Below are 8424 nucleotides of genomic sequence, written 5' to 3'. Positions count from 1 at the left end.
TTGCCAGGTCTTAATTTTTATTTTTTTAACCTACAGGTCCTTTGCATGTATATTATGGTTCTAGTTTTGTTTTTCACAGGATTTCTGTTCATGTAAATGTGGTTGTGTGTGTGTGTGTGTGTGTGTGTGTCTCTATAGGACTATATGTGTTTCTTGAGCTTTTTCTTTGGCTCTTTTTCTTCTTGACCTATTTTGTTTGTTGTATTGTTCTGTTTGTTTTGGTTTTATCTAATTTTATTATTATTATTATTATTATTATTATTATTATTATTATTTTAGACGCCAGTTTTTATCCTAATGAGAAAGAGAAAGAAAGGGTATGAATTTGCATAGGTGGGAAGGTAGGGAGGATCTGGGAGGAGTCATGGGAAGGAAAATTATAATCAGAATATATTGCAATAAAAATATTTTTCAGTTAAAAATAATAATAAAAAGTAAAGGTGGAAGAGATTAAGCAAGACACTTTATTTTAACATCTGGCTGCTGTGGATATCGCTCTGTATAAATAAAATGCTGATCAGCCAGTAGCCAGGTAGGAAGTATCGGCAGAGAAGAGGAAGGCTGAATCAGGAGATGCCAGCCCACCATCCAGGGAGCAGCATGTAACAGGCACACAGGTAAAGCCATGGAATACGTGGCAACATCTAGATTAACAGAAACAGGCTGAGTTTAAGTGTAAGAGCTAGTTAGTGGTAGGCCTGAGCTAATGGCCAAGCAGTTTTAAATAATATTAGCCTATGTGTGTTTATTTGGGTCCGAGCAGGTGTGGGATTGGCGGGTGAGAGAGATTTGTCCTGGCCATGGGCCAGGCAGGACCAGGAGATAACCTCAGCTACAAATGGCGCCCCACATTGGGTGCCAGATATTGGTTGAAGTATTAAGGCAACTTCACATAGTTAAAAGGGAGGTTTATTTTGTGGGGTAACTTACAAGTGAAGGGATAGGTTACAGGGTCCTGGAAGTTGAAGCGCAGTCCAGCAGTGTTCTCTGGAGAACTCTGCTCGATCAAACTCCAGTGTCCAGGATCCAGGAACCAAGAGAGCCAGCACATCCAGAAGCCTCAATGGGGGTAGTACTTCCAGGGCAAGGCTGGAACAGCTACCCACTACAGACATGGCCATCCTAGTTCCACACCTGCCAATTATCCTCTACTGACCACTCAGGTGTTTGAGGAGCAGAATTTCCTGAGGAAGGCCTTCTTCATGGCATTTTTCAGCTTCTTGTTCCCGAGATTGAAGGTGATAGGGGTGAGGACTGTGTAGGTGGTGGCCATGGGAGAATCACCTTCTTCAAAGTGGGGACTCTTGGGCTTGAGGTAGATGATGGAGGCAAAGCCGAAGTGTACAATCACCGCTGTGAGGTGGGATGCACAGGTAGAGAAGGCTTTGTGCTGACCCTCAGTTGATGGCATCTTCAAGATGGCAGCCATGATGAAGGCATAGGAGAGGAGGGTGAAGAATCAACAGCTAAGCAGGATTATCATACGCCCCAGACCCACCCCTAGAGCCACAGCTGGCACATACTTCCACAGGCTAAATTCAACATAGGAGACACATGACCTAGGAAATGTTGGGTGTGATCGGGTCCACAGAAAGGGAAATGGAAAATGGGAGTTGTTACCACCAATCCATCTGCTGAGCCACCAGCCCAGGCTGCAGCCACTGAGAGGGCACAGCCAGGGAGGCTCATGAGTACATTGTAGCACAGTGGGAGAAAGCCAGCCACATAGCAGTCAGAGCACAAGATCAAGTCAATAAGAGCAGTCAATGTTCCAACAGCCTGCACTAACTGGACTCAGTTAGTGGGGGTAGGGAGCAGAGAACTGGCTAAGAAACTCCGTCCTTATAGACCAGGGCAGGGTAGACGGGGAAGAGATGGAGGAGATGGCACTCCAGCTGAGGAATTCCATTCCCAGACTGTGTGATAACTAACCTTGTTCAATTGGGGGAGGGATTGTGAATCCCCAGGAAAACAAGCACTTGAGCATTTCTGTGATGTGGGCAGTACCACTCCGTGGGCTGGGGTCCTAGGCTGCACACAAATGAGAAAGAGAGCTGAGCAGAGGTGATCACAGTTCTATGACCTTGAATGCAATGTGACCAGCCGCCTCAAGTTCCAGCCATCATGCCTTCCCAACTGGGAGAGAATTCCCTTCAAAATGTGATCCAAAATCATCTCTTCCTCCCTCAAGTGGCTTTGTTTGGGTATTCTGTCCCAGTAATGAAGAAAATAATTAATACAGGCAGTGAGAGAGCAAAGGGTTTACTAACCAGAGGGGCCCGCACATACAAAGACCTTAAGACAGAAGTAATTTCTCATCCAAGGAAAGAGAAAAGGTCATTAGGACAGGCAGCGTAGGCAGCAGGATGTACAATGGCTTAAGATGCTTAAGAAGACAGACAAGTCTCCATATCGGAAGGACTTTTCCCATCATCCCAGCAGGTCCAGTCCATAACCATCTGTCTGCAGGATACTGAGGATGATATGATGATGTACAGGAGAGGAAGACACAAATGATGCCATCCACACCTGAAAAATGCATCTGTATTTTTGGGAATTTTGTAATTCACAGTAATTCAACCAGCTCCCCCAGGTTGAATGGAAAAGTAACTTGTTTGCTGGTTTTTAAATAAGGACTTATTTTTAATTTTAGTTATGTGTTTGTGTATGTTTGTGTCTGGGGGCGGGTATGGTCCTGTGTGTGCCAGCATCTGTGGAAATGTGAGGCTTGGAGTCCCCCTGGAGCTAGAGTTACAGGCAGTTGTGAGCTGCTCTCTATGGGTTCTGGGAACTAAACTTGGGTCATCTTCAAGACCAGTATGTTCTCCTAAACACCTCATTATCTCTCTAAGCCCTGCTTGCTGTTTTTCTTTTCTTTTAATTTGCATTACATTTATTTGCTTATTTATTCATTCATTTATTTTATGTGTGAGTGTGTGCAAGTATGTGGGGGGCGCCCATGCCACATGTGTGTGAAGGTCAGAGGGCAACTTACAGGGTTTGGGTCTCTCCTTCCACCAGGTGGTTACCTGGGATTGAACTCAGGTCACAGAACCCATGTCACTAGGCAGCAAATGCCTCTACCTCCTTTGTCTTCTGGCTGGCCACTTGGTGGGGTTTTTGTTTTGCTTTGTTATGTGCTGTTTTACCATGTCTGGGATTAAACCCAGAGCCTTGTACCTGCTAGAGAAGAACTCTCCTAGTGGGCTGTGTCTCCAGCCTTTTGCTTGTTTCCCTCCCAATAGTTACTGAGCACGGTATCTACGGAGGCAGAGAGAGCACATCTTTGAAGAAGCCCAGTGTGTTCCTGTCCCCTTAGGACTTCGGGTTTAATGGGGTAAGAAGTATATTACTGAATGAGTCATGTACATGATAAGGTGTTGAGCACCACAGTGGAGGAAGAGGTGTCAGAGCCCTGCAGGACATCCCTGTGTGCCAGGAGCATGGGTTGGTTGCTCATGGAGGTCATGCTCTGCAGAGTGTCACAGTGCTTTCTGGAGCAGCTGGCTGCTTGGGTCTCTGGGAATTTTGTGTCCTGGGGAAACAGAGAGCCACCGCCAGTACTTAAGTGTAGGTCTTGCTTGCTAACCAGACACTCAAGTTTAGGCTTGAAACTAAGCAGAAAAACCACCTTGGGACCATCATTGCTCCAGGGTGGTTTCTTCATCTTAGCCTGGGGCTGTGTATGCATCAGCCTCAGATGCCTGCATCTCTGTGGCTGGTCCTCAGAGGCTCTGCAATTTGTGCAAATGAAGTGGAGACTGGAATTGCCTGTCAACTTTTAATGAGGCCCCAGGTGTCACTGAAAATCCCCCTGCAGTGAGCTTTGGCAAAACTTGGAATTGGTTTCCTGGGGATTGTTATGGCAGGGAAGTTTGGCAGTTTGCAAGAAGATGTCCCATTTGGCTATTTAAAGCCAGTGAAAACAATTGAACTTTGTTCATTTCTGATGTGTCCTCCAGGGCAGAAACCCAGGGGCTTTGACTGATGGGCATGGAAAGTTTCCAAGCAGAGGTGGAGATGGCAGGTTCTTACAAAACATGGTAACTGCCTGGCACATGGATGCCATGGCATCACTTCAGCTGGATTCTCTTGGGGTTGTTAAAACAGAGACCTGGCTGAGAAGTGTTTCTCTATATGTTTTTCTTTTATTTTGTGGTGTTAGGGATGGAACTCAGGACACAGAATTCTGGCAAACACTTTACTACTGAGCCACACCCTGCGTTATCTTTAGGATCTTAAACACAGATCAGTAGTCAGACATTATTACAATAATCAGATTAGGGATTTACAACAAGGTGGATTCCTATACTAAAGGCTGCAACACACAGCATTCAAGAACATTTCTTCCAGTGTGTTCATTGGTCTTCCATAGTGTAGTCAATGATTAGTTACCCATGCTCTAATAAATAAATGACACCATACCCATTCTCACAAAGGCAACCTTAATAAAACTCAATGAGTCATAAAAGGAAAAGAAAACCAAAAACCAGACATGGCATTGTCACTATGAGAATTCCAAGTGGGGATCTGCCTAGTGTCCTTTGCGATATTGAAGGTGTTCTAGAAAAATAGATGCCAAACACTCTGCTGAAATGTCTATAGCTTAGAAATGTCTTGTGCTCTTTGTCTCCCCTGCCTCGCACCCCATCCCCAGGCGCTGATGTGAATAGTGAAGGAAGTGTGAGCAAAAGACGTTCAAAAGAAAGGCAATCGCAAGTACCTCAAGAGAGCTGCAATAAAGAAGTGAGGTTATTAATCTGTGATAAGACAAGACAGTCTAATTAGAGGACAAACCTCCCCCAAATGCAACACCTGCACTATAATTCTTCAATTAAGGATGTGTGTATTAGGAAGACCAATGAACCAGCCTGCCTCCATCTTTGATTTGAAAGCCATCCTATTGTAAAGACAAACTAGGTTCATTCCTGCTTATGATTAAATCTCTGCTTCTCAAAGATTGGGCTATGCTCCATCTATAGCCTTAACTACAGATGGTCCTCTACTGCATGTTCCGGGAAATGGCAGCCATGTCTTTATTTCAAAAGGTTATTATGACCACCTGTTGTTATGACTGCCTTATAACCATCTTGCAATCATGTCTGTTTCAGAAGATCATTATTATTAACTTGTTATCTTATTGTAACTCTGTCTATTTGCCTGCCAAATCCCCCATTTGGAAACCCCCTATCCCTGAGCTATAAAAATATTATCTTACCCATGTCCAATGCTGATCTCTTGAACCCTGTCTTAGGGGGAAGGTAGCCTGTGTATATGAGTAAAAATGCTTGCTTTAATTAATTTGGTCATGATGATTTGGGTCAATGGTCTTTCTCCTCACATATCTGGGATTAACAAGACATCACAGCAACAGCTAAGAGAGAAGCCTGTGAGGGAAGAAACTGACCCCAAAGTTGAATTATCTGGCAGCAGATGAGATGAAGAAGTGAGAAGGATTTAGGGTGTAGGAAGTAAGCATATGAAATGAGTGGTACCCAAAATGGTAGAATTGGATGGTGCGATCATGAAGAGTCTAAGATTTCATAGGATGGGGAGATGATAGATTCAGTTAGGAAATATAAAGGGTCATAGGAAGGACTGTGAAGTAAGGTGGTCCCTTAGGGAAACTAGGACAACTGAATATCAAGGGCAAGGGGCATTGTCCACTGGAAGAGTTGAGTACACTGGCTGATAGCTCATGGCTAACATCTACAAGAACCATTGTTAAGGTCTACATGGTCAGTCAAATCACAAGTACCTAAGACATTGAGGCCCTAGTCGGTAAAGTGAAGATAATAGCAATTGCCCACTCCATTCAGTGAAGGGACAAGAGCATTGTGTGGTACTTAGCTATGTAGGAGATAAATGGAAATGAGGATTATTATTACAGATGAATGGCTTAGTCAATGCCTAGTACATACTTCTCCATGAGTCAGTTGGATTCCACTGACACACATGAAATCCTGTTTGGTGTCTAGACTGGGTTGAGATACGTATGTACATCACATGCATATAGTGCCTTCAGATTCCAGAAGAGTCAGAGCCCTTGGAGCTGGAATTATAGAGAGTTATGAGCTGTCATGTGAGTGCTGGAAACCGAACCTGGGCACTCTGCATTAGCAGTTTGTTGGGGGCACAAAGGTCCTTTGCCCACAGACAACTAGGGAACCAGGAATGTTAAACATATGGGGGTCTCATTGGAGGATATAAAATACCCGTTTTCCCACCCAGAAGGTTGGAGTGGATTTTGTTAATGACCTGGTGACCTTTTGCTATACAGGCAGGCCTCATCCAAATTCCTCAGAATGTTTATCCCAGACTCTCCCTCCCTAGACTGTTACCTTTAGCTCCCATTTAAACCCATCCTCAGGGGAGATGTCACATCTATTTTATAGCTTGCTGACCTTTATGCTATCTATCGGTCAGAGACCAAAATGGATTCTAGGCATTTTAGCTATAGAACCCATCTTCATGGTCATATGTACTTTGTAAAGAAGTTTCTATGTAGTCATACCTTAAGATTTATTGTGCACCTGGAATTGGAATAATCGTTGCCTGGAAACCTGGAATGGGAATGACTGTGGCCTGGAAACGTTTTCCTGAATTGTATTGTGTTTAAATATGCCAACAATGAACTGCCTGGCATCAGACTTCCCAAGTCTGATCCAGGTTGACAAAGCCAATGTGAACTGAGTTTTCTTTTTCATCTCTTCACCAGTTTGATTCCCTGCCTGGACGCCTGTGGGAACTCCCTCAGCAGTCAGTATGTTTAACCACTGAACTATCTTCCTTATTATAGCTAACAATAATCCCAATATGTTATCCACCAATATGTTATCACCTGGAAGATTTGAACTGTGTTGCTGCAAGCCACAGGAAAATGTAATGGAATTCAGCTACTATCACAAAAGCTATGACTTGGAAAGGTCAAGGACTTTTCCAAAGGTCAAGCCATGGCTTAAGGAGTCTTGGTGATATTTTAGCTTTTTTATATATATTAGCCAGTTCCTGCAACGGTTTTCTTGTTTGCAATGTATACTTCCAAGAACCCCTAACAGTGTATTTATCTGATATACTTCTCAAGTATCCTAGGTCATAATGGCAAACAGTCTCCTGACTTAAGGTAAACACCCTTCCAGAGACACCACCTAGGGGACAGCTAAGTGCATATCTTTATTTCTTGTACAAATTAAGCTCAGACCCTCCTTTCTTATACAGCCTTGATGGTATTTATACTAATATTATAGACTCCTAACATTTTACCTTGGAATGTAGATTGAGCACACAAATTCTCTTTTTGATATATTAACTGATCATAGCTCTCTGTTGACCTCCTCCTTAGCCACTCCCTTTTGGGGTTATAAAAGAAAGCCTATAAAAGAAAGTCACTACCTGAGGAAAACTTATATTTGCCTTTATGACCCTGTAAGAATTCAAGCCTGGTGACCTGGCTTGAGGGGGAGGATTACTATTGCTTGGGTTTATAAATGAAAACCTAAGAGACTTAGAGGAGATGGAGAAGAATAAATCTATGGACTAAGAGCTCGATGTACTCAGATTCTTTTTCCCAAAAATCATTCCCACTGTTCGTAGATTCTCTTCTGGGCCTCTGGGAAGAAGATTATTAAGGCTGGACCATAATAATTTTCGATACTCTGTGACCTGAAGGTCTTAAGACCCCTATATAACCACAGAGGGAGCAGCCCAGGTATAAATACAGCACTGAAGAGTGTTTCCTTCACACCAAACATTAGAGTCTAGAAAAAGGCCTAAGACTTAAGAAAACAAAACTTACAAGGTTTAGAAAGTAAACACCTTACGAATCTCAGGAAATCCCTGAAAATTACAAGATTCACAAGGTTATATAAGTAGTAAGGAGTGCCAGAGAGAGACTTAAGACTTTATAAGTCATTCAGGGAGTGCCAGGATGCAGCTTTCATAAGTTGTCCAAAGTTAGGAGGGTTTTTCTGTGATGTAGCTGCCTTTGCTTCCGTAAGGAACCCTTTGTCTACACTGTGTAAGTAGTGTCAACAAACTCACTAGCTCACTCTGCTAGGCTTGTGCAGGTTCATTGGTCTGTCTTTGGTGCTCTACCTGGGGTGAAACTCCCCCAGAAAAGTCTCAAAACAACCACCCATCTCCCCGAGCCCTTTGTCCTCAATGATGCATAGCAGTTAGGGCTAGCCCAATACAGTGTCCTATAGGTTACAGTTCCAACTGTTTGGAAGGCTAGGACAGAGGTCCCTTGAAGACTGGGAGTTTAGATTCACTGGAGAAACAAATTCCTCTTAAAGGCAAGCCCCCCAGGTTCAGCAGTAGATGGCCAATACCAAAAGAACGCCACAGAACATTGGAGGTTCTTTGTTCCACAATGTTAAGTCAGGGCATTTTTTCACCTTACAGATCCTTTGTATAAATATTATG

General features: G+C 43.4%; 1 pseudogene; it reads right to left on the bottom strand.

Annotated features, from left to right (window-relative positions):
* Positions 1-1145: 1145 nt before the first annotated feature.
* LOC114680850 lies at positions 1146-3469 on the bottom strand (annotated as a pseudogene).
* Positions 3470-8424: the final 4955 nt, after the last annotated feature.

Source organism: Peromyscus leucopus, chromosome 22 (assembly GCF_004664715.2).
Source record: "Peromyscus leucopus breed LL Stock chromosome 22, UCI_PerLeu_2.1, whole genome shotgun sequence".
NCBI lineage: Eukaryota > Metazoa > Chordata > Mammalia > Rodentia > Cricetidae > Peromyscus > Peromyscus leucopus.
Note: the sequence above shows the minus strand (reverse complement) of the source record. Positions and strands in the feature narration are given on the sequence as shown.